This window comes from Delphinapterus leucas, chromosome 9, assembly GCF_059928025.1.
Source record: "Delphinapterus leucas isolate spDelLeu-1000000601 "Yukka" chromosome 9, BTC_Dleu_Yukka2, whole genome shotgun sequence".
Lineage (NCBI taxonomy): Eukaryota > Metazoa > Chordata > Mammalia > Artiodactyla > Monodontidae > Delphinapterus > Delphinapterus leucas.
The window spans coordinates 60,031,786-60,050,104 of record NC_143137.1 but is presented as its reverse complement, the minus strand read 5'-3'; the positions used below and the strand labels follow the sequence as shown (position 1 = coordinate 60,050,104).

The 18,319-nt window shown below is 46.6% G+C and overlaps 1 protein-coding gene across 34 annotated transcripts in view; it reads left to right on the top strand.

Moving 5' to 3' along the window:
• The window catches only part of DLX5 (distal-less homeobox 5), a 100,782-nt gene that overhangs the window by 20,975 nt on the left and 61,488 nt on the right, over positions 1-18,319 (top strand). The window lies entirely within an intron of this gene.

Sequence of the window (18,319 nt, the reverse complement as noted above, 5' to 3'; positions counted from 1 at the left end):
AAGTTACGCGGAGCGATAGCAGCTTATGCTAATTGATTTTCCCAGCTCCCAGCCCCGGGTCTAAAAGCGTGGCTAGACTAGTTTGCCTTTTTCTTTTTTTCTTTCCTTCCTTCCTTCCTCCATTTTATCAGATGACCTGAAACTCGCTGCCCGTGGGTTTTCTCCAGGGTTCCCCGGGCAGCAGCGTTTACTCTCCTCTCCCCCTCCCTTTCCTAGCCTGCCGCGCTTAACTTTTTGAGCCTCGGGAGCCGGTTCAGTAACTCTGAATTCATTTTTAAGTGGTGTGCCTTGTTCCCCTCCTTTTAACAAGAGGTGCACTTTAACACGCGAACCAGTAACCCGATCCATGCGTTTACAAATCGGCAGTGAATTAAAACAACAACAAAAAAGGCTTCAAGGAAAATGAAAGGTGGGCTGGGTAAGGGGGAGATTGTGTAGGGTGTGTATCTGGGGTTGGGGTGGGGGTGGAGAAGGGAAAGTCAGGAAAAGGGAAGGTTCCCCCCTCCGCTGGCGTGCTCTCGGTGCACCCGGGCTGCGCGCCGAGTTTGTAATGTCCTCAGAGCCAGCAGGTAGACGTGGCAGTTTTATTGCTTTATCCCCTGCAGCTTGCTGTTAACACGGTGAAGGCCCCCCTCGCCCCCGCCTCCGTACATGTGTGTTTCTTTCTGCTCGCAGGTGCACTGCTTTCCTCGTCGACTTCCCCGACTCTGGCCTCACCCCGAGCGGGGCGAGTTGTGGCCGGGCCCGGGAAGGTCCCTGCACTGAGCACCAGATCCAGGGCGTAGCAGCCTCTCTTTGCAAAGTTGTTTTTTTTTTTTTCTTTATCTTTTTTTCTTGTTTGCTTAATACCCAAGGAAGCCCGGAGGGCGGGAATCGTCCCAGTAGTAGTTACAGGGCTCTCATCCCTCCCCCATTAGATAGAGGATAAAATCCCAGGACTGTGTTCCAGGGGAGCAAGCATGCAGCTGCACCGAGGCAGCAGTTTTTGCGTAAGGTAAAGACCTGCTGAGCGACCCAGAATGGGCTCAGACAGCCAGGGGTTGGGGAGTGGAGCGAACGAGGGCGAGGGGTTCTTCCCAGCTTGATAGAGGTCTCTGTGCGCGCTTGCAGGGTAGAATCCAAACTGCAGGCTTGAGTGTCCAGCTTTCCAGCTAGTCCTGGGAATAGCTAGCGAGAGAGCTAGTGTGGTCTCACACAGTGCGCCAAGGTGGCCCGCGGCGAGTGGCTGCCACGTGTGGCCTCTGCCACCAACCTCGGTGCGAGGAGTTCGGCGCTCAGTGGCTGCTTGAGGCAGGGGACCCGCTGCCCTCGGCCTCTTCTCTCCAAATGAACCGGCATCTGGGCTGCCAAGTCCTTCGCCCAGTGTCATGGGCGGCGGTAATGAGCTAAGGCAAGTCGCCCCTGGTTTGTTCTCGTCCAGCCGGCACCTCCAGCCCATCCTTGAGAGTCAAGAGCTCCCGGATTCTTCAGGGCTTCGAAGCGAAGGCTCACACTTCAGGGGCTCCAGGCCCCTGCGCCCTGCTGGTCGCCAGCCGCCAGCCCGGTCCTGGCTCCAACCTCTTTGTCTTGCTGGCTGGGGAACCCGAGCCAGCCCTGGGGGTTGGAGGAGGAGGGCAGGTGAGGCCTAAGAGGTTTTTATCATTCAAAACAGAAGTAAAGCCGGCAATCTGGAGACCTAAGTCTCTTTTAGGGCCTATAGTAGGTGAGGGTCATATTCACTAAAAAGTTTTAAGAGGCAGGGTTTGAGGCCTAAACTGCCTTTTGCTTAAGACGTTGAGGTGTTGGGGCTTGTATTCCGGCCGTCAGTGTTATTTAGAGAGAAATACCAACTGATTGCCAACACTAGACCCTGTGCGTGGGTCAGCGCACCCAGGGCCACCATGGGAGGAGCAGTCTCTTTGGGTGGAAAGTCCCCTGCCGTTCTATCTATGGACTAGTGTTTGCAGCGCGCATAGGTCAGGGGGTAGATTGGGTGCCGGTGGAGGGTTTGCAGCCTCCTCGGGCTGTAGAAGTACATTCAAGCCAGGCAGGGCCTGGCTGGGTTTGGTTGCTAAGTTAGGCTCAGTTATCACGTTAATTCTAAAGAAATTAGACCTGGATAAATAGCCTTTGAATTCAAAGAAATAACTCGGTATTGATTTACATGGCCATGCTAAGAACCCCCTTCTCAACGGGAGGCATTGGTGGAAAAAAAGAAATTCCTGCTAGTCTTTACCCCATTCAACGTAAAATGCTGTTTGTGTATGTGTGTAGGAAAAGCGTGCTCGATATCCTGGAAACCCAGGCACCTTTTCCCCCTCCCCCAACACACACACCTGGGAAAGCGTGGGGGGAACCCGAGAGCTGCCTCTGTCCCTTTCTTAGCCCAGGCCAGTGATGGCATCTTCAGGAGTAGTCAAAAGTATCAGAGTCTTCAAGAAAGCACTGATATTATGGCATTGTTTTCTCTAGTGACAGAACTATAATGCCATATTAGCACCCTCCCCTCCTAGGCTCCCCCAAATGCAACTAAAAAGTGGTCCCTGTTTACTCCTCACTCGGAAAGAGGCTCACTGAAGTCTGGGGACAACACCTCTCTCATCTATCCAGTCTTGGGCCCAAGAACAGACAGGTAGAAAACCCCAACACGGATGGCAAGGGCCCACAAGGGCCAGTGGTACCTACTGAGGGCTTCACAGACTTTTTCTAGACTGTTCAATTTGGAGAGTAGTAACTAAGAATGTTCCAACTTAGAGGCTCCTCTTCCAGGTCTTTTTGAACCTGGAGTCCAACCAGATTTTCAAATTCAACACCTTTTGCCTCTCCCTGACCCCATTTCCAGGCTCTGATCATCCAAAACTCTCCTAACAGACAGAGTCAATGTGCTGGGCCTAGAATGGATTGGGGTGGGGTGGGAGTGGAAAAACACATATTTCTGCTTTCCTCGGTTCTGAGGTTGAGGCTGTATACTGAGCCTCCCTCCTTCCCTCCCTTTCTTCCTCTCTTTTATCAAGCATAGGACCCCACTCTCTAATAATACACAAATACTCTTCTTTCTCTCTGTCCAGGAAAAAAAAGAACTCAACAGTGTTTGAATACTTAGATTAGAACAAGATAAATGGTGCTGTTTGTCTTTTTAATCTGTCAGATAAACCAAAGCTGAGCCCCCCATATTTGCCCTGCTGGGAAATGTAGCTGGGGAAGGTGGAAGGCAGAGGTGTTAGAAGTCAGCTTTAATCAACCCAGTCTTTGGAAACCAGGACCCCTGACCATTGGAGGATAAATGCAGTCCCGGAGTGGCAGGGAGCAAGCATCAACAGGAAATGGCTGACTATTTTTAGGTATAATAAGGAGTTAATATAGCTGGCCAAGCGTCTTCCTAAATGCCTCGAAGCATCCTCTGTTTTAATTCCTGCATCCCTTCATCAGCAGTAACAACAACAAAGTCACAGCAAATGCCTGAACATTAAGGGAGAGCCAGGTTTGGGACAACTCTTCAGAAAACCTGGGATGGAGCACATCCTCTTGCTGTCATGTGAATTCTTAGATGGTTCTCTAGTTACAACAGAAAAAGAAATGAAAACCATTTTTCATTATAGAGTTGTTCTGTACCTGACTACCCTTGAGATGTCAATGCTCTGGTGATTTTCATGCTCATGCCTGTACATAGGCACTTCTTATTCCCTTTATTTTCTAACATCCCAATAAGTGGAAAGGTAATTTATTAGGTTTTAGCAACACTTTCCTTAGAGGGCAACTAGTTTGAGAGCCCTTAGAAGTGAGGGTTGTTAAAACAAACTCATTCCCCTAACTATGCCCTTTCTCTTTTCTTTTGTTCACAATAAAATCCCTTTTATATAACTCTAGGAGAAAGAAAGCCCTCCCCATCCCACCCAGGGGAATGAAATAGTATTTTTCTGTAGGTTTCACTAATTTTGTGCAGAGAGCAAAAATTCTCCCTCTTTCTCTGTCAAGCGAGGCCCCTCCCTCAGAGCTCCAAGTCTTTGCTTCTCTACACACTGAGAGTTGTGTCCATTTGGACACACATCTGGGTTCCTATTTGGGCTCACCATCTTTCTTCCCACATTCTGGGTGGAGGTGAAACAGAGAGAGTGGAAAAGCAGAGGATGTAGAAAGAAAGGGAGTTTGACAGAGAAGAAAAATTAGAGTGAACAGGAGAGAGAATGGGTGTGAATCTGCTTCATTTTGAGATTATCTCTCTTCAAGTTTTCTTTCCATCGTGTTCATTAGGGACCACTGCCCCACAGTGTTAATTGTTCAGCGAACAAACAGAACTAAGGCTGATAGAAGCAGCCCTGTTTGCCAGCGGGCCTGCTGCACCTGTATTTACTTGGGGGCCTAGGGGGATGGCTAGACCCCAAACCTAGTGGCCCTCCCACTAGTTTTCTTTACCACTTTCTCCCCTCTGCCCCCTGTCCCTTAGCCTGCTTTCCCTTCAAACACCTAGATCGCATTGCCAAGTCGAAGCTGGAGGACCCTTTAAAAAGTTACAAAAGAGGTCACCATCCCTGGACAAACGAGTCATTTTAAGAAGGAGGCTCTGGAGGCACAAAGGTCTTGGGCCCAAGAGTTTAAAAGCCAGTACAGCGATTGGGGATTTCAGGGCAGCCAACAGACAGGCGGGCGTCCAGGGCTCCCCTCGGGGCTGGGGTGAAAGAAGGGAAGGGGGAGGACAGGAGCCGGAGGGCGGGCAGAAGCAGAAGGCGACAGGAACGCCCGCGCCCGCATCTGGCTCCCACGCGCCGCTGTCTGCGGGGAACGTGGGGCCGGATAATGGAATTCAGGAGGCAGAGATCCTCCCAGAGCCAGCCACTGTCTTGTACAGATTTGTAGAGAAAGCCTCACTGTAATTAAAACCGTACAGTCAGATTAATTCAGTGTGCTGCTCGGCAGCGATTTTAATAGTAAAAATCCGCTTTAAAATTGAATTAGGGTCGAAGAAAATTTCTGCGAGACTCGCCGGGCTTGCCAGTTTTCATTGAAGCCAGCCCAAGCTGGACTTGGACGGTGGCTGCACAGTGCCGTCCCCACCCTCTTCCGTGGCCCTAGAAAAGGGTGGGGGGAGGGGAGGGGGAGGGGACTGATCAACTTGGGGCGCCAGTTTGGGCGCGAGGCTGGGCGGCCTGAGCCAGGCCCAGGCAGAGCCGCAGGGCCTGGGATTACCCTTCAGATCTCCGGGTTCGAGGCAATGCAGATTTTTTGACACCCAGGACTCCCCTTCCCTCCCTTTTCGCGAAGTTTACGGCTCAGGTAGGGTTTAGTGAAAGAGAGCCCTACTGTATCTTGAAGCCATTTCCCACTGTGTGTTCTCGCGTGCGGGGAGGTTGGAGCCCTCTCTGGACGCTCCAGTGACAGACAGGAGAAAGCTGTGGTCCTCTCCATCCCCACCCCCTTTCTCTTCTTGAAAGCCTTCCAAAAATTAAGAGTAATATTTCAAGCAGGCTTTCAAAATGTCTCCCAAGCTTTGATTTGGCTAACCGCCACGCTTACCCTCCCTCCTCACTCCCTATCCTTTGCATTTCTGGTGGTGGTGACATAAGCGTGACATAAAAACATTATTTTTTACGCTTTAAGGTTAGACACCTTAGAGCTGAAAACGTGCCCCAAAGTTAGAGCTGAAAACGTGCCCCAAAGTTCCTGGAAGAGGTGGCGGCCGAGGGCTAGCCGAGAGGCTCTCGCTTGAGACCGGCTGGCGGGGCAGGGGGAGGGCTGAGGGAGCTGGACCCGGCTCTTTCCCGAGGACAAACGGGTTTTCAAGGGCTCAGAAATGGTCCCAGGCTGACCCACGGACCCGGCCCTTGAAGTGGCCTCCTCGGCTGCTGAATATACGCCGGCGCATCACACACGCGCGTACACACAACCTGAGACGAAAATTCCCTAACGAGTTAGTCACATCATCAGACCTGGGAAAACAAAAACCACTGTGGGTCCCTGCTCCTCCGGCAACATGCGCAGACGCTTTAATTGCGGCAAATTGTCACTCTGTCCCCTTTTCATTTTCTCGCTCCTCCGTTTATTTTTAGTACACTTCGAATGCCTACACACTTCCCTAGTCAGGAGAGCGCGGAGCAATTATTGCCTTTGCCTTCAGGGTCTGTTTTGCCAATCGCTGAATGGGGATGGAGTAAACAAGGAGAAAAGCGCGGCTCGTTATTGGTCTTGCTTATTTCAGGTGGAGGACGGTAAATAACTCTCCCTACAGGGCTACCCCCTCCTCGTTTCGCGGGTCCCAATTATCTGGAAGAAAGGAGATGCGTCCCCCTCCCTTTTCCTCCCATCACAGCCCACTCCGCGTGCGCCAAGTTTTACTGGAACCCAGCAAATCCCGGCAGAATTGGCGGGATCCTCAGAGAGTAGTTAGGAAAAGAGAATCCCACAAGGGCCCAGCTCTTAATTCTATATGGAATAGAAAGACGCAACGTGAGCAGACTTCTTCCCCCCCGCCACCCATGCAGGGAAATGGGGTCCTTTTTCTCTGAGGGCTACGTGGGTGTTAGACGCCCCCAGGTAGGTGACAAAGAGCCTTCATGGGGATCCTTCTCCGTCCAAGGAAGCTTTGAGATTGGTTTGGAACAGTTTTGGACAGTCTGTTAGGACGGCTATCGATCAACATTGCTGATGTTCTAAATATTAGCCAGGAATTCTTAGAGGAGAACTTTAACTGTCGAGATGTGAAGTGCTGTCTGAAACTCTGCTGAGGGCCATTCTTCACCCTACCGTCTCTTCTCTCCAACTTCATGCGACAGGCACAGCGGCCGGGGGTGGAGAGGGAGGCAGGTGTCTGCAGCGGCAGCCGAAAGCGGTATCCGGCGTCCTGCAGATGGATCCGAAACAAATCAGTTCAGGATTAACTTGCCTGACTGCTGAATTGTCTCCAACTGCCAAAGCTGCTGGGCCGCGCCTGCCGGGGCGGGTTCGGTCACTCGCGTGTCCTGAGCGCGCTGTCTCTCCTCTGTCCTGGCCCACTGGCAGGCCGACCTGGGACCTGTCCGGCACCGGGGCCGGCTGGCAGGACGTTTTAAAGGAATGCAGCGAGTATGAACGGCTCCATTCTCTCACACATACCCTTCCTATTTCTTTTTTTATGAAAACATTTACAAGGTACCTAATTTCAGATCGTGGAAGTAAATTTCATGCTAGGATATATTTTACAAAACATGTACTCTTTCGTGGCTGGAAGACGTTTAATTAAAACCACACTTTGACAAGTTGCGTTTCAAAGCGAAGTCACACCAGCGCAGAAGGCTAATTCATATTCAGGATGCAGCCTGTAATCCACGTTGTTTGAAAACGCCAGCCGAGGCAACGTGTGCTCGCCCTGCTCTCCTGAGGACTGGCTTGGGTTGGCTGCCTAGTCTTGGGAAGATAGAAGAAAGCTTCCTGCAGCACCTTTAATGTCCTTAGAGTAACACCTACAGCATGGTCAGAGGGTCCCAGGCAATGGAGTTTAATCAGGAGAGCAGACAGGGACAGATGTTGAGGCAGGGAGCCTGGAGAAGAAGTCTCAGTGGGACTGAGAGTCCCGAGCTCCCTAGCCACCTTCTCGCTCCGTGGCTGACCTGCACTAGAGGAAAGGGAATCTCCCCCACCCCTCTAACTACCTCGGTTCCTGAAGATCCAAAATACGAAGGAGTAGGAAGTTTCTCTGCCCCAGCTGATTTGTGGGCATAGCTCTCAGGGTTCTCACGGAGGAGGTAGCATTGGTTTCCAGAAGCCTTCTCACTATCAACTGCATTTTTGTAGTTGTCCTCAATAATCTTCCTTTTTACCCCCCTTTGCCATTTCCCTATAACTTGACAAGTCCCAACTTAAGTAAGAGGGGAACAGCCCCACATGGGAAGGACGTGCTCCCAGCTCAGCTGGTTTACCAACACTCTGGCCGGCACAAAGAGCTAATGGCCAGCCTCACCTGCTGGGATGGGCAGGAGCTAGAAAGTACCCTAAGGTCAGCACAGATGGGAGACAAAGAGACTGCAGGGCAGTCTGGGTTAAGGCTGAGAGGATCCCTGGAAACAGCAGCTCCAGAGGCTGAACCTGTGATGGAAGCTGGGCTCCAGGTCACTGTCCTGTCTGCACCTCAGTGTTTCCCACCTGACTCCCATCTGCTAGTCTTGTCTTTTCTCAAAAATGACAGTGAGTTGTCATCAAAGTTCTGAGACATGAATTTGAGACTTATGTTAGTTCAATTCTACCCCAAACTCCCTTCACTTATCACAGCCACTCCCAGGACAGGGATTTTGCTTCAACTGGGGGTGGTGAAAATTACTGATTGGCTGATGGACTTTTTTTTTTCAGGTTTATATTTTCTTTCAAATACACCATTATTTTCCTAAAGCACAAAGATAAGTCAGTTTAAGAAAACCCCAAATTCAGTGTTCAAGAAGTATTTTAAACAACATGGCTATCTCATCTTGAAGGCTCTTTTCATTTTATTGGGCCAGTTTAGGAGAAAGCCTGATTTCTGCAAAGGCAACCCCAAAACACAATTGTGATAACCTCTTTTTCTCTATTCAGAGGCTACCAACCAGCACTTCTGAAGGTTCAGTGGGTATCTCCTTCACAAATAGACATGGATGTTGGCAGCTAAATGTTTAACAGTATGTCAACTTAATACTTATTGGTAAAATACTACTGACCTTAGATTAACAGATAAGACCTTGAAGTCACCCTTTAGTAGCTTGCACTTTGGAGGGCTGGGGTGGAACTCTGGTTCACACCTTCCAAAAAAAAGAAAGAAAGAAAGAGGCTATGTTATAATGGAAGGGTCTGGAGGATGAGAAAGACCTAAGAGACAAACAGAGGCACTGCTGGGATGGTTTTAAGCATCACATTGTTTGAAATGAGCACTAAAAAGTATGTACCTGACCAAATGCATTTGAAGCCTAATCCTACATTGGAGGCTTGTGAATTACACAAAAGGGGAGAGGAGCTGCAAATAATAATCCCCACCTGTTTTATTTCAGTGATATGAACAAGCAGTTTTCCTGTCACAGACAGAAGCACTCTAAGGGGTGTTGAAGGGCCATTTGTGGGCAGTAATTCTGGCAAGGATATATGGCGGGAAGAGTACAGGGTGGTTGGTAACTGTCAGGACGGTGCTGCAGTGAGGGCAGGCAGCAGTGCTGTGTGCAGACAGGGCAGGATAGGTAATATTTCCCAGCTGGCCCACCCTTTCTGCAGCCCCAGAGAATCAATCTCATCCTTTCCAACCTCAGAGCTTGCATGGAGGTGGAAGAGGCCCAGCGGGTCTGGAGATCCATGTCATGTCTCTACCTTTCTAGCTCCTTCTGCCCTTCTATTATTAGCCCCATTTCACAGATGTGGGAGCTAACCCACGGATCTTGCCACACAGACCACTTTGGTGTCTGGGAAAGGGAGAGGGGTGGAGCCACAGGTGTTCTGCCTGCCCAGCAACAATGAGGTCTGGGGATAGGGGTGGAGAAAGAGTCAGTTTGGGTTTTTTCTCAAGCCAGGCTTGTACATGTAATGTTTCTGCTTCTGAGACTCATTTGGTCAATGAGGTAGGAGTGATTTTCATGTGACAGATCAGGCTCGGGAGATAAAACATTGACACAAATCTCAGGGCTCTAAAGGCAGCAGTCCTCAGGATTCCTTGACTTCCTGTCATTGCTCTTTGAACAGACTCCTCTCTTCTTAAATTCTGACTACTTTAACCCTTGCTTGTAGTAAATGTATGTGTAGTTATAAAATATGTCTATTTTCCACAGGAATCCAGCGTGCCAAGGCGAGAATCAATACTAAAACACTCCTTTTATTTTTAAAGTGGGTTTCAAAGGCCTATTGTGGGGGGACCGCGATGTCAACGTGACCCGGAGACGCAGTAAGAGCAGCGTTCTATTGGCCGCCAACGCCGCCCCGGCCTCCGCCATACTTGGCTCACGTGTGCACCTTATCATGCAAATCCGACGACTGGGGCATGCGCACTGCTTCCCTGGGGGGTACCCGCCTTCAGCTCGTAGTTGGGACCAAGGCTTCCAGATGCGCAATAATTAGGTTTCCTCATTAAGCAAAGGTTTCCCCATCATTGCCCTCCTCCCACCATTCTCAGCCGCGGAGCTCCTTACAAAATAAGCTGATTACTCGCCGCCCCGCCCTCACCCCCACCTCATCTCTGCCGATCCCAGCTTCGGTCCACGGCTCTTACTTCTTTTTAGGATCTTTGCATTTTAGGGTGCTTTACATACCTCTCCATTATTCTTTTTCTTTTGACCTGCTTTAAAGGATATTAATATCTGATTCTCCCTTAGATCCCTTCCCTCATCTCTCCCTCTCAACGAGGTAAAAATTTCCCTAGCGATCGCTCTGAGAGGACGAGAGGGTCAACACCGCTGCTCCCCATTGCACTGGCTTTGAGCGCTCCCCCCCGCCCCCGGGCCGTGGGGGTTTCAGTCCAAACCGCAGAAGCGTGGATGGCCCTGGAACTCGGTAGGCGCTAGAGCCCGTCACCAGTCAAGCCCGACCGTCCACCCCCAGGCATCAGGCCGCTGAGGAAAACCAAGGACAGCATTTGGAAGCCCGCCTGTATGTGTGGGGTGCTGCTCTTCGGCTCTGAGCCCCCGCCTCGCTGGAGAAGCGTACAACTCGGGGAACTCCTCCAGGGTGTCCTCCGAACCTCTCCAGGACCCCCTATGCGGGCACTGGGACCCCAGGGATCCATCTCCTTAGAGCAGAATAGCCTTTTCTGGAAAGAAATCGCAGTAGGCGAGAAATAGCCACCATTACGTTCAAAGTCTCCCGCGGGAAAGCTCCGTGGCTCTCTCTGCTGGGAGCTCTGCTTGACCCGCGTGCGGCGTCGCGGCGAGGACAGCGCCCACACGCGCTCCCGGAGTCGCGGTCAGCTCGTTCTCCCTGGTATCGCTCCTTTGGCTTTCAATTACTCTCAGCTTACCTGCAGGGCGAACGGATTTGTATTTTTCCACCAAAAAACCTCCTGCCCTGGATTCCCCCAGGTTCCCCCTTCCCCCTCATCCGACCTTAACCAAGAGAAGGGCGAGAGAGGTTTGATTCTGTGATATGACACGAATAATTGTTGCATCATGTAACTTCCTACATCTTGGTTTTAATTTGCAGTGAACCAAACAAAGATATTTGCAATTTAAAAATAAGCACTCGATTTAATAAATGGGAACATTGTGCACGGAAGACTATGTCCTCCCCCCCCACCAAGCCCCTTCAGAAGACGTTATTAGCTCTGACAGCATGCCGCTCAGGTTTGCGGAGAGGATTTTGTAAAGGGATGACAGGCAGGAAGGCCAGCAATCATGGGCTCCTTGGGCTGAAGCTTTTTTTTTCTTTCTTTCTTTCTTTCTTTTTTTTTTTTTTTTTATCAGAATGTTCTGTTCGATGCCATTTATCCTTGATGATAGAAAATTGCGCTGTTGCCAGGACGCTGCTGCTGCCGCTGAAATAGAGGGCAGGAGACACATTTCCATTTTCCGGCTTGAAAGCTATTCAAATGAATTTGCAGAGAGGGGGGAACGTCTAGCGATAAACAAATGAGAATAAATCGAGTTCCCCTTTCCATTCTTTCCTTTAAATGGGTAGCTCTTCATTTCCGATATACAGATTTTTGTTCATCAGTGTTTGGGAATACCTGGGAGATAGTGTAAGCCAACGTACAATTTATTTTGATGCTCTTAAAGTGACTAACCACATAAACATTTTAAAAGAATGTATGTCTAAATATATATAAAGTATAAGAATTATATATACATAGATCCCGTACATACCTGCCTTCACACAATTCCAAACTACAGTGGAGGATAAACTCTTAGCAGAGTTTCAATTGAATATAATTTGCAGGCAATCCTGGCTGAGTTATGGACGTCTTACTAGTTTGCATATATGTATTGTTAGATGGGATAGATTTTAAAGCCCTCTCCCTGTGTTATATATTTTAGGACACTATGTAATTTAATTACCCTGTAGGTCTTAGCTGATTTAAACACCTTCCCTTCCCTCAATAGATAAAAGTCACCCTCTTTCTTTCAAGTTAATTTTCTAAACCTACCTTTGAAGTTTTGTTTCTAAGTTGGCAAATACAAGTCAAAAGAGTTAGTGCACAGCGCCTTTAAAGGACATGAAACAGAGACTGAAGCCTGTGCTTCCCTTCCTTAAAATTTAGATTCTTTGCTAGATTAAAAAGATCATATATTAATAGTAACTTAAGGGATCATGCCCAAAATATGACATTTTAAAAATGAAAACTTCCTAAAAAAATCCAAACCACTAGAATACATATAAAAACATTAGCAATGTCCTGACAGAAACTATAAAGCTTGTGAGACCACCACTACGTTTCAACAATTAAATAACTTTTATTGAATTCTAACTTTAATTTTTTTCCAAAGTCAGATCCCGGCGTTTAGAAAATTTTCAGTAATATAAAGGCTTTTCAAATACAGCGACGAATTGTATTTAAGATTTCAGCTGGTACTTTAAACTGGAAAAAAAGAAAACCCACCCGGCAATATTTTAAAACTTAACAGTGTTTAACTGAGTCGTGGGTCTCTAATTACTATGTTTTTAGCTACAAGATTGTTTCCGAGTAATAGGTAACCGTTGGCCAAACCAGGATTGCCGAGAGAATAATAGTGTAAAATCGGAAAAAGAGAAGGGCGGAGAGTGAGTTGATACTGATGTTCCGAACTTTTCCAGTTGAATTTTCGGGTAACTCTCTCCACACATCCTTGATTTCTAGTTACTGATTCCGAAACAATCCTGGTTCCAGCTGAAAATGCCCCCTTAACAAATTCGCATGGTAATGAGAAAACAATTAACAACACCGTCAGATGAAGCTACATAAAGCAAAGAAACGGCCTAAGAAAGTCCAATTTGTCTGTGTTTGCTGTGGTTAAAGCAACTGGAGGTGAATGTAGAGTGTTTAAGCACTGAAAGAGATTCTTTTCCCCTTATCCTTGGCCCTGGGAATTGTGTTCCGGACAAAAAGCTTCATGGGCCGGCTGCTTTTCCAGTTGAGGCAATTCACGAGGTTCCCCGGTGAATTCCCCTCCAGGTACGAGCTTGGGGCGGGCGGCGGGAGTCCGGCACCGCCGGGACGCGGCGTGGGCGCTGGCGCGGGGCGGCTGGGCTCCAGCAGAGGGGACTCTCGCCCGCAGCCCCACCCCCGCACCCCTTGCCCTGGAAAGAGCCTGGCTCCAAGCTCCCCGCGGCTCCGCCGGGACGGGCGTAATGGACGTTACGCAGAAGGAGGTGGAACCCCTATGGGTGCCAGGGCGGGGGTGAGCGCGGGAAGGACCCCCAGTTCCCCAGTGGCGGGTGGTGTCGAGACCTCTCTCTCGGGTCCATCCTGCGGTGTCTTTGTCTCGAGCCACTTCCTGGGCTTTGGCCACGAAACGTGGGCCGGTTTGGAGAGTGGCCTCCAGCCAGGGGCGGGAGGGGAAACCGGGAGGAGGTGGTGAAAGGACAGAAATGGTCTTCGAGTGCTAACCTAGAGGAACTGGCAAGGGTGAACCCGATGGAGTTGCCCGAAGGAAAAAGCAGGGCTCAGCTGGGTGAAGGGGGTTTAGGTGTTGGGAACTTCTCGTTGTTTATGGGTGTATGTGTGCCTGGGCGTGCAGAGTTGCGGAAGAGTTGAGTTTGGGGTGAAATTGTATAAACCAAGAGGGGAGACCGTGGGGGTCACACCCGGGGCTGAGAGAGCCTCCGCTCCCACCCCCGCAATCCGGTTCTCCGCGGAGTACCGAGTCCCTGTAAAACTGCACGTTGAGCTACTCTCTGGCGCGCCCTCCTCTAAGTAACGCAGCTAAAAATCACAGTCAAGTTTGGAGGAGGGGAGCTTTTTCTCCCCCTCCAAGAGGTGTATACACTAAGCATTAAAAACGAAAGCGATTTTTTTCCCCTTTACATTCAGAGATTCCAAGAACAGGGGACTTGCCTTTTTCCTCGACAAAGCACAAGCACTTCTGAAAGATGGTAGAAACACTCGCTCTTGAGGGTTTCCACTATCCAGGAATGCCACACGCGGTGGAAACACAAAAGCTCAACATTTTGGTATTTTAAAAGATTTTACCCTCTTTTAAATCCTCTGCGTAAATGCCAGTTGCAAGGTGAAAGTGATTTCGTGTGAAAACATGCGGCAGGGTTCCCTTCCCTTTTCATGTGTACTAGCAGCTGCAAAACATTCCAAATGAGCTAGAAGGTCATTGTGGAGACTTATTAATATGACATTCAGTGCTGGCCTCATCAACTAGCCAAAAGCCTTGCCCCAGAAAAAAAAACAGAAAGCAAGTGTGCTTAAAAATACAAAGTACTCTAAATTCTGTATTGCTTCTCAAATCCCAAATAACTTTTCATAGCTAGCCTTTGCGCTATTAACCCTCCCCATTCAAACTCCGTTTTTCCCGTGTTCTGGGGCTGCATTTGTACTTATTCCTTAGGTCTCCAGAGCTTTGAGATGTGCAACGCAAACAGTAAAGAATCACATTAATCCTGCTTTGATCTCCGAAGGGAGATCATAGCAGAAATCAGGTCACCACACAGATAGACACTGCTGTGCAAAGGAGCCCCCCTCCTTTAATTTTTTTTCCTTTTTTTTTTTTTAAAGTATTTCTTCGAGATATCTCTCCTGGCTTCAGGACAACCATGGCCAGTTGGCAAATTGGAAAGTGTCAGTATGATCTATGAATAACTTTTTATTTAAAAGCTGGACGATTAAGCTTCTTATATAGAGCCATTTTTTGTCTTATAGCTCTGGATACTGGAGTTAAGGTACTCATCTTGTTTACCTGGTTATTTACAAAAATACCTAAGACCATGTTTCAAATACATGCCCCCAATGCAACCTCCACAGGAGCTTAATTGCCTGGAAAAAAAAAAAAAAGCTGTATTTCCTTTGCTTTTTTTACCCTGGAGTCCTGTAGGCATAGAATAATGGTTGTTAATCTGCTTAGATAATTTAAGATTTAAAGATTAGAAGGCCTATACTGACAATTTCAAAATTCAAGTCTGAGTGCTTTGGCTAAGGAAAGCTTAGGAGATGACAGATGTGATAAAAGAACTGCCAAAAACTAGACTTTATTAAAACTAAAAGGTGTGATGTTTTTGTGGCTTTTAAAGATATGCTTGTTATAATGCTCATTCAATCCAAATGTGTCCCTAAACAAACAACTACGGGGGTATTTTATTTTATGCTACCTGATATTTATACACACAATACAGTATTTCACTCTGCTTGCATATATACACTCAGATCAATTTTACAGTGCTTTTCAAACACTTCCCATGTATATAAATAGAGTTAATCAATTAGTTTAGTTAGTAGAGCTACATACTCAACAAAAGTGATGTGTACATAAACATTTGTGCTATATACACATCCTTATTTCTCAGTTTTCTGTCATAGCTTCATCATTATATTGCAGGAGGCAGCTTATGAAGTTACAGCTGCCACCCAGTTTTCTTCAGAACTTGTAGAATGGGAGGAACACATGCAGATATCTGAATTCATTAAAAAACCTTTTCTCCTTCCAGTCATCCCTATAACAGTTGATTTTCATTTAACCTCAGTGGGCCAGCCTCCATGACAGCCCAAATCACACTGACAATGAGGCTACCCAAATGCTTTTACAAGTAGGACAAAGTACATTAAACTGCTTTATATCAAATGTGTCCTTTTAAAGTGATTTTAGACAACTAGCTTGGGAGCACAGCTTGGAAGGAGGACTAAAGTGGAAAGAGAGAGTTCAGGAAGGAAGAGGGCAAGGAGAGAAAAGAGGTGAAGGAAAAAGAACCACAGGAGGGATTATTTAGGCAGAGAAATCTTTAGTGGTCATAGACTGTGTCCTGTGAATTGCTGAGGTTATTTTCAGACTCAGTGTCTGTTCTCACTTTAGTGGCCTCCCTTTTCCCTGATCCATTCCTCTAAATCTGCAACCATTAAAATCAAGTTCTAGAAAATTTGCTGTGGAAGCTACCACAATATTTCTTGATAGGATGTTAGAGATATTTTATTGGATACAGATACATAAAGCATTGCATTAAACATCCCAGGAATGCTCATTTTGGTGATATTTAGCTGAAAATCATGTGGTCACATTCACATGAGCTGATTTGTGCATTGTCTTACTTGTGACTTAACCTGCCTCTACAGTTCATTTTGTAAGCTAACTTTATGCATATTTTGAAGTCAAAAGTACTTTCTGGAAAAGCAACAAATGTTGGTTACTTCTTAGTCCTTAAAGATGGAAATCAGCATTATATCTTAATTATATTTAGAGTTTTGCTAAAAATTCTAATCTCTTCAATCTGCTCTTTTCCTTTTACCAAATCCCAAGAGCCTAGCATGTCATATGTGTGTAAAAGGAGAGAATAGACCTCCTTGTCTTTTTAATTAAAGTTTATGCAGCTTGCAGAAAGTAGTAATTTTCTAGAAAATTAGATCATTTTAGGTCACTGTAGCTCCACTCTTCTATCTTTAACATGGTTCTAAGCAAATCTTGCCCTTTAAAAACCATCAATTAAAAGCAAAGAAGTATTCAGATTTAAAGTACTTGGATTTAGAAATATGACCCCACCCCCACAAGAATAGGTATAAATGACGGACCCTACCATATATGCTCAGTGTGACAACTCACGTTGGTTTCTGTACAGCATATCTGAGTAACACGTGGCAGGTACCCATTCCTGCTTGTTGGAAACAGCATCACTGTTACCTCCTTCCTGATTCTGGGGTTTATGATTCACACGCAACAAAGGATCTTTTAAAGTCACTGATCATTTTCTAAACAAGGTAGAAATCAAATTCAGTCAGAAGTAATCAAGGTATTGAATCAACAGATAAAAAAACCCACAACACTTGGCAAAGAATGGGGGTCTTTTTCTCATAAAACATGTTAGACTTACTTTTAGGGGATCCACCTAAAATTTCTAGTGGCTCCCCATTGCCTATAGAGGAAAGACGCACTTTGTAGTCTGCCATACCTGAGGAGTTTTAGAACCTGGGGTGACCACGGAGGGCTCTGGAGTCAGACTGCTGGATAATCTTGAGCCTCAGTTTCCTTTCTGTATAATTGGAATAACAACAGAATTGACTTATCTGGTAATGGTAGAATTAAGTGAAATAAATGCCTATAAAAAGCTTAACAAGGTGCTTTATGAAAAGTAAATGTTCAAAGAATACCAGCTAATGCTTAACATTAACATTAATATAGAGCTTAACAAGGCCTTTTGGTTTCTGTTTCTGCATATGCTGTCCCCTTATTCTAGAAAGCTCTCCCTGGCCCATTGCACACCTGGCTAACTTCTCACCTCTCCACCTTTGGTCAAGTAATACCATCCTGGGAGTCTTTTCCGATGCTTGAAATTAGGTGTCTGTCTTTATGCCTCTGTTTTGTAGGTTTTATTGTCATTGTTGATTTATTTATCTGTCTCCCTAATTAGAGTATAAGCTGTGGCAAGCATAATATAGTATTTATCTTTCTTTCTCAGAGTTCACACTCAGCCTGATGGACAGCAAATACGCCATACATGTATGTTGAATGAATAAATATTCAATCTTTTCTTTCTGTTTTTCTTATTTGTAAATGAGTTGTAATTGGATGAATTCTTGTACATTTAGCTTTTGCTACTTAGTATCCCTCAAGGAGAGTGCTCAAAGGAAGATAACATTTATTCCCATAAGTAACTTTATGAAGAGTTTTGCTTGTGGACTCTGTATATTCAGGACAAAATATCTTCTGTAAGTTTCCCATTTTAACTGAAGAACTCATGGACAAGTTGGGTGACCTGTCCAATCCTTAGACATTTGACCATACTACTATTCAACATATGGCATATGCATGTTCCTTGGATAGTGATTTGGATTATCTGTATGAGTGTTAATAGTTAGGTTTCAACTATCACAATGCCCTGGCCAAGTGGGCTTCCAATGAATCCAATTATTCAATGAGTTTAGAGGATATAAGTAAAAGGATATATGTAAAAGTCATCAATAGAGATTGGAGGGATCATAAACATCTTCAAAAGACCATTCAGGCTTGTTTCACTGGTATCTTGGGTTCAACAACTCTTGAACGGAAATCCAGGGAAACCCTCACTATGGAAGGCTAATCTGATGGAAGAGCAGTATAAACCATGATATACGAGAATACAGAATATTGTAACCTACTGTACAGAAAATATTTACACAAGCCAGGGACCAATACTCTGCAGCTGAGCCCTCATAACTGGGTCTACTTCGATAAGTAGGTCAGAATTCTTTGTAATCATTTCATTAATTGTCAGAAACAGTTATTACTGGAGTGTTTGAAAGCAGTTTGTTTTCTTAAGATTAATCAAC